Below are 7,421 nucleotides of genomic sequence, written 5' to 3' on the forward strand. Positions count from 1 at the left end.
GGTACTCTGGTAAATCATGAGTTTACTTTGTGGTGGTTGGTGTGGTCAAGCAGCTAATTTATTGCAGGTGACCACATTCCCACAGCTCTGATACGGCCATCGCTCACATCCACACCTTCTGCTTCTGCTAAACCCTTGAAACTCACCCCAGTGACCAAAGGGACACATGGGAGCGGGCAGCAGGAATTTATGACCCTATGCAAGTCCCTCTGTGAATCTGCATGGACCAGGCCAAGCGGCTTCCTTCTCAGGTGCCTGTGGATGTAGATAACCAGAATCAGCGGAGGCCAGGCGCGAGGCCGCCGGAACGACTGCAGGTCCACAGGACCGCGACGAGCCGCGACAAACACCGTAAATCCATCTCTGTCCACAATCTCACCTCGGGAGGACAAAAGCAACCTTGTAAAACTTTCAGTTACTGTTAAACACCCAAGAGATATATGGAAAGAAACAGTGCCCAGCGTGCCAGACGGCATGGAGCACGATCGGGAGAAGGAAACAGGCGATAAGGGTGAAAGTGAGGTGAGAGTGGCTTGACTTGAAGATAAAGAAGTGAAGAAACATGCAGTTTTATATGTTCCTCATCACCCTTCAACACAGACGTGCCTCGGCCTACTATAGTTAACCGTTCAACCTCCATGCAGTTCAATGCACATTAAAGTGCATCGATATATAACTTCTGCGCCGATAAAGTTAAACATACATTGTCTACCAAAGCAAGACAAACTTTAATCAAAATTCAATAACTTGATCTGTCTCTAAACATATTTTTTTTATGTTGATGCCACCTGAAAAAAAAAAAAAAAAAAAAACCTAAATAAAATAAAGATTATTGGAGTATATTTTTCAAAAAAGAATAAAGAAAAAAAAATCATTTTCAGTATTTCTACTTTAAAATTTGTTATATTTAACAATAATTTTTTTTTTTTGTTTGGCAATATTTAGGTATTTGTAACATTTACGAGTGCAGATAAAAAAAAAAAGGAAATTCTACACCTTTTTTTTGTCATAACTAAAAGTACTAAATAAAATTACCTTCAAATAATGGTATACCACAAAAATTATACCTTTTTTATATCTTATATTAATTTTAGCTTTACACATTATTTTATAACGGGCCAAAATAAGACAATCCCTGAACAAAATCTTTTAAATTATCTTATTTTTTTCAATAAATCAAGTCTGATATATTTTTTAAAAATTCTTAATTTTATTGAACTAATTAATTAATTTGAAAATAAATTGAAATTAAATAAAAATAAATAAATATTAGGTCATCAAATGTTGCTTTTATTGCAATTATATAATTATTTAATACTTAAAAACATACAGGTCTAGTTAAATAGCATAACTTTTTGTTAGTAGCTTGTAATAATATAAAAATGTTATAAATATTGTTTATTAAACAGGTAATTTGACTGAAGCTTTGTCTTGTAGCTTGACAAGTTGCAGTTTCAAAGCAGCTTCCCCAACACTTCTAATGATGACGTCAAGCCAGTGTCTCAAAGCAAACTTCCCTTATTATAAAAAAAAAAACACTCTCCTTTCTGCGCCGACTTAGAGAATAAGCTTAAAGAGGGAACTTTCTTTGAAAACCGTAAGCACGTGCATGAATAGCGATTCCGATAGAGAGGGTGTGTGGGTATTAGATTTACACTCGAACCATCTGATAAACCGATACCACAGAGAGATACGGGGTAAATCCTCACACGTGTCTGTCAGTTTGCGTGCTGACAGTAAAGAAGAGAAATGTGACTGCTAGATGAAAAAGGCCAAAAAGCCTGCATAAGTGACTCCATGTGCATGCTTACATACGCTGACATGCACTTCAGCTTTGCATATGCATAGTTTTTCCTTGATAAAGGGAAATGCAAATGAGCTGTATGCAACAAACATTCATATTTGATATATAAATGTATATGCAAATGTACATCAGCAAATACGACACATGCACAGAGACGTGCTAACAATGCGCCGGTGTTCAGACAGACTCTCCGGTTCAGATAATAAGGGAACATTAAGTGTGGGGCAGGGTAGGTATGTGATTTTTGCTTCACTTGATGTAAAGCTGACTGCCAATGATATTGTAATGAGAACTGCTAAAATACAGTGCAGGATGTGTTCAAAATAATCTTTAAAATGAGCTAAAACTTCTGGCATCTCATTTTAAAACAACTAACTTACACGTTGAGCTGCACAAACAGATGCCTTCATTTCAGCAACGCTACATCATTAATAGAATAAAGGTCGTTTATTTAGTTTCATGTGGTTTTCTCCTCGTCTTCGAGATGTTACATCGGGGCTGTTCACATGTGCTCAAGAACAGACATGCATCGGGTGCGACTGATAAACTTCCTGTGTTAACTGAAAGCGCTCGCACGCATGTAGACGTATGTGTGCATGAGAAAGAGACAGTCAGGAAACTGAAATGAGACTTTCTCAAGAAGCAACTGAGAGAAAAAAAACTCATGACCTCATTAACAGCATCTACAGAAACGATCACACGGCATGATCCATGATAAAAATGAGCGTTTAAAATGCATGTTTAAACAGTTAGAAGTGACTTACAAAGAGCCAGTTACCTCAGCAGAATGTATCTGTGTGGTGATCCACTCAGAGCTGCTAAATGAGTCAGTTTAACCATTACAGGGTGATTTCCATTCACCCTTCACTCACAGTCATTTCAGTATGAAACTAAAGCATCATCTTCAGCTTCAGCTGTGAACTCGCACACCCGCAGGCACCTGAGAAACTACACAGGCTTTAATCAGGAGGGAAAGTCCAGAGCTGTGAGGACGCGCCACTGCTGCATAAAAATGAAGCGGTTTCTCTCTATCTGTGTCATACGAAAAATAATAATAATAATAATAAAAAAACAGAACTGAGATTTAAGTCAAGAGATGACTTCTTTATCGTAGAATGAAGAAGCACGACATTTGTTAACACATTTATATATATTTAATCTGAACTTTTGAACTATTACTGTGATAATATAAAACTTTAGCAATAGCACAACTGTTAGTTTCACATTGCACACCGCACTTGCCATAAAAGAAGAAATAAAAAAACTCAACGTTTAGCACAATGCAAGAACCAAAAATGTTTTCAAACTCATAATGCATGCAACAAAACTCTCGTGCAGCTTCCTTTCTCTAGCCTTTTCAATAAGTAAACATCCCAAAAGACATTCAATATGACCTTTAAACTATTGAAGTGATTCTGAAAGTTAGGCAACAGGTTAGTTTCACTGTGCGAGACTCCCATAAAAACCCCAACAAACTCAAGGTCTGGCACAAAGCAAGAACTGAAAAAGTTTTCAAACTCACATTGCAGGTGATCAAACTCACGCAGTTTCCTTTCTCTAGCTTTGTCCAAGAAGTCACATTCAACGCAACCCTATTCTGGAGTTTAGCAACAGGTTAGTTCCACTGTACAGGACTCCCGTAAAACAAAAAACAATCTAACTCTAAAACTTTGCATAATGCAAGAACCAAAAACGGTTTCGAACTCGCATTGCATGCAATACAACTCTCATGCAGTTTCGTTGCTAGCTTTTTCAAAAAGGAATAGTCATTCAATACGACCTTTAAAGCCTTATTATGCAGGTTAAGCAACAGCTTCATTTCAATGTGCAACAAAATAACTATAAAACCCAAAGTTTGACACAATGCAAGAACCGGAAAAAGTTTTCAAACTGACATTGCATGTGCTAAAATTCATGCAGTTTCCTTTCCCTTGCTTTTTTCAATAAGGACACATCCAGAAAGGCTCTTAAAATCTATTATGCAACAGGTTCGTTTCACTGTGAGCTCTGCGACAAACTATAAAACCCAAGCACAAGAACACAAGAACTGAAAAGGTAGTAGCTCCGTTTCTAAAGCTTTGTCAATAAGGAAACGTCCGAAACGGCATGTTGGAGTCCACCATGCATCGGCTGGTTGAATGAGGTTAACTAGTGAAGTACTCACTAACCCACAGACCTGTGGTTTTCAGATTCAGCCACAAGATTTCAGTACTCCACTGACACTGCAAACCAGCACCTCGGTGTCGTCACTTTGCTCAAACACCACATTGATGCGCGTTGGATGGAGATGAGAGCTGGGTTTGCACGAAAAGGCAGACAATCGCATCGGAGACTCACCCCTGGAGAAGCATGACTGGTAGGACGGGAAGTTTTCGAAGATGCTGTTGGAGGCCATGGCGAGTGACGGAGGCTGCGGCGGCTGCTTCTCCTCGTCTTCGTCCGAATCCAACTCTTCCAACTTGATTTGCTCCCGAATTTTGAAGGGCTCCCGGCTTGGCCCTGCAAAGAGGAAAAAAATACGCCCATGATGACATGCCAGAGGATTCGCTCAAACGCCCTCCACGTTCCAGCCCCTAAACCAGACCCCAAAAAACACACCCTGGAACCCATGGTCGCCCTGCGCCGGTCCAGCGAGGCGGTTCTGTCCTTGGATTCTGTGCATGGTTCACAGAGACACGGCAGATTGCGATCGGCGGTCAGCCTGTGGTTGACTGATGCTTACCCTTGTGCAAAAGAGCCGGAGCGCAAACGCGGCACTGTGGTTTTTTTCGTCGATTTGGCTGATTCACACGCTGACATCAACACGTTCTCTCCCTCCCCCTTTCGCTCTCGAGTCCCTCTCGTCTATCTTTATCTCGCTGTTTTCTGGTGCCTAGAGAGCCGTGACCGGTCGCAGACTTGGTTTGTGGTTGTGGCGGCCCACAGAAAGCTTCTCCCTCAGTCAGGCAACAAGTTTAACTGTTCCCCACAACTGGGAAAAAAAAAAGCATCCGAGCACTATTGGGCCGTTTAGGTCACATGTTCTAACAAATGTAATTCTGGCTTTTCTCTGCACAGGTTATCTGGCATTCGGACCAGTCTATCAAACCTCCACCTGTCCACATTTGCTTGAAAAGGAGGAAATAGTCGTGGTCTGTTTTAATTGTTAAGAGCGTGCGAGTGGAACAGAGGGGGGTTGAGAGTGAGTAGGTGAGAACGCAGCAGCGTTTAACAGTCAATGTGTGTGTGTGTGTGTGTGTGTGTGTCAGAGTTTGTGTACGAGAGCGAGGCGAGTCACGCTGCATAAGTTGAAGCATGCAAATCCTTCTCCAACAGAGGACACAATTACTCCTGTGTCACAGACGCCATAAAGGTGCTGCAGATCGTCAAAATTTACATGGTGCCTTTCGTATCTGTCTCATCTGCTGATTCTGCAAGACAAACAGAAAATAAAATAAAGTATTTACTGACAATAAACTTTCACATTCTGATCATGTTTGGTGAAAAAATTCAATATCCAATCAGATTTATGTATAAAATATCACACACGGAATATAAAAACACATTTAAGCCATCATAAAAAAAAATAAAAAAAACAGTGCCAAATATTTTTAGGGGTTAAATATTCTTACTTTTTAGCATCTGACATGAAAAAGTGAAAATCAAGTATCATATTTGATGTTTTTCTTGTTACATTGTGCCTCACAGATCATTTCAACCTGTTGATTCTAGAAGACAAACAGATAACAAAATACTGTGTTTAAGATGTGACCACTTGGTCTAAATTATTATTATTATTCTTTTATGTATAAGAATATCACATACTATATAAAAAGATATTTAAGCCACAATAAACGTCAATGCATTAAAACCCAAATTATTCAGAGAAAACACAATGCAAAGTGCAAAGACATCTATATATTTTTTAAGTGCAACTCAAGTGTCAAATAATTTTTGAAGCTAAATATATTCAATGTTAGCATCTGACATGCAATTAAAGTGTAAAATTAAATATATTTGATACATTTTGACAAATACTTCTCATATTTCAAGCTATGAATGATGATTAAATGATTGCAGTTGCACCTGCATCAATATTAGAGTTAATTATGTGTTCTTCATTTTATACTGTATGGTGCCTTACATTTAATTCCAACCTGTTGATTCTGCAAATAAATAGTATATTTACTGACTATAAACTGGTCTAAAAGCTTCAGTATCTAATCAGAATTATTAGAAAAGACATTTCACACACAGTGAAAACAATAAAAGCAAAACTACATAAAAGACATTGCTTAATTAAACAAAACATCAAACCAAATTACTCCAAAAATATCTACTTTTCAGATGTATTCCGCTTTGTTGATATTCTAATGCAATGCAGTTAAAGTGAAAATTAAATGGCATATGTAATGACACATACATTAATTTAAAAGTGAATTGCATAGACATTTTCCCTTTGCATCATCAGGCATTTGACTGCTTCAAATTGTAGACTCTTTCGTGTCATTTGAATATGTTGATTCTGCATGAGAGACAATACAAGAGATTGCATATCAACAATTAACTGCATAACACCAAAATAACACCAGCATATTTTCCGTATACGAACCGTCTGAATGAAATCGTCATTATGCGTTTTGGATGCCGGGTGTCGACATAATTGCAGGCCTCATTACCGTCTCACCTGCCTTTAATAAAGGCATTGCATTACACGACCAAGTGTCGCACAAGCCTCCTGCCCATCACGCACCTGATTAGGACGTTTCGTTTTGTCTAAAGAACACCATGCTCACATGACGCAAAACGCCCCCTGCATCCCCTCAAGCACCTATTATCTGCTCGCCACACACCTGCGTCCACCTCCAGCTTAGACGGCCCCAAATTGGCACATGTGCACCTGCACCACGCCTCCAGCACATGCCAAACACACCCACACCTGTGTCCCGGCTCGACCGTTTGGACGGGAGGTTTGGGAGCGGTCGGCGTTTGGCGAGCAGATGCTGTCCCTCCCGACCCGGAGTCAGATTTCAGAGGAGCACGCAGACACGCTTCCACAGACGTCAGTGCTGTAGAATGCCTGCTTGATAATGCTAAAACCGTCGAGGGATTCCAGTTTGAATTTCGAATTTTAGAATACAAAAACTAAAGGTTCCAAAAATGCTTTGAACTGCAGTGTCAACGGTTTTTGCAGATGCAACTTGGTGTGATATTTGTTATATAATGCAAAGGCAAGGGTGGATTCCATTTGGGAACATTTAGCAATCAACTTCCATGATTTCAGACCGTGAACCAATACAATGTTCATATGACATCAAGAACTGGAACTGGTTCTCGATCAGGGGTTGCTTTATGAACATCGTCTTGAGAAAGAAGCTGATACATTTCATACAGTTTGTAAAAATGTCCAGTTCTTGAAAAAGTTTACAAAGTCTGTTTTTCTTAAGGTTAATCAGCTAATAGATACCACCATACTTAGTTGACTGATTAAATACACTTACATACATAAACTTTTTTTTTGTATTACAAGTTTTCTGGAAAGTTACTTAAATATGCAATATGCAAATGATGCATTATTGAAATAAATATGCATTGTAATGCATACATTTTCAAAACAAAATCTGATCATTGGATAAAC

General features: G+C 39.0%; 1 long non-coding RNA gene across 1 annotated transcript; it reads right to left on the reverse strand.

Annotated features, from left to right (window-relative positions):
* Positions 1 to 1,255: 1,255 nt before the first annotated feature.
* LOC122134491 lies at positions 1,256 to 7,150 on the reverse strand. The gene is made up of 4 exons (XR_006153774.1): positions 6,396 to 7,150; positions 6,207 to 6,308; positions 4,403 to 5,214; positions 1,256 to 4,303 (listed from the first exon to the last, which is right to left on the reverse strand). It is a non-coding gene; the product is annotated as an uncharacterized LOC122134491 (long non-coding RNA).
* Between the last annotated feature and the right edge of the window lie 271 nt (positions 7,151 to 7,421).

This window comes from Cyprinus carpio, chromosome B1 (genome assembly GCF_018340385.1).
Source record: "Cyprinus carpio isolate SPL01 chromosome B1, ASM1834038v1, whole genome shotgun sequence".
NCBI classification, from domain to species: Eukaryota; Metazoa; Chordata; class Actinopteri; order Cypriniformes; family Cyprinidae; genus Cyprinus; species Cyprinus carpio.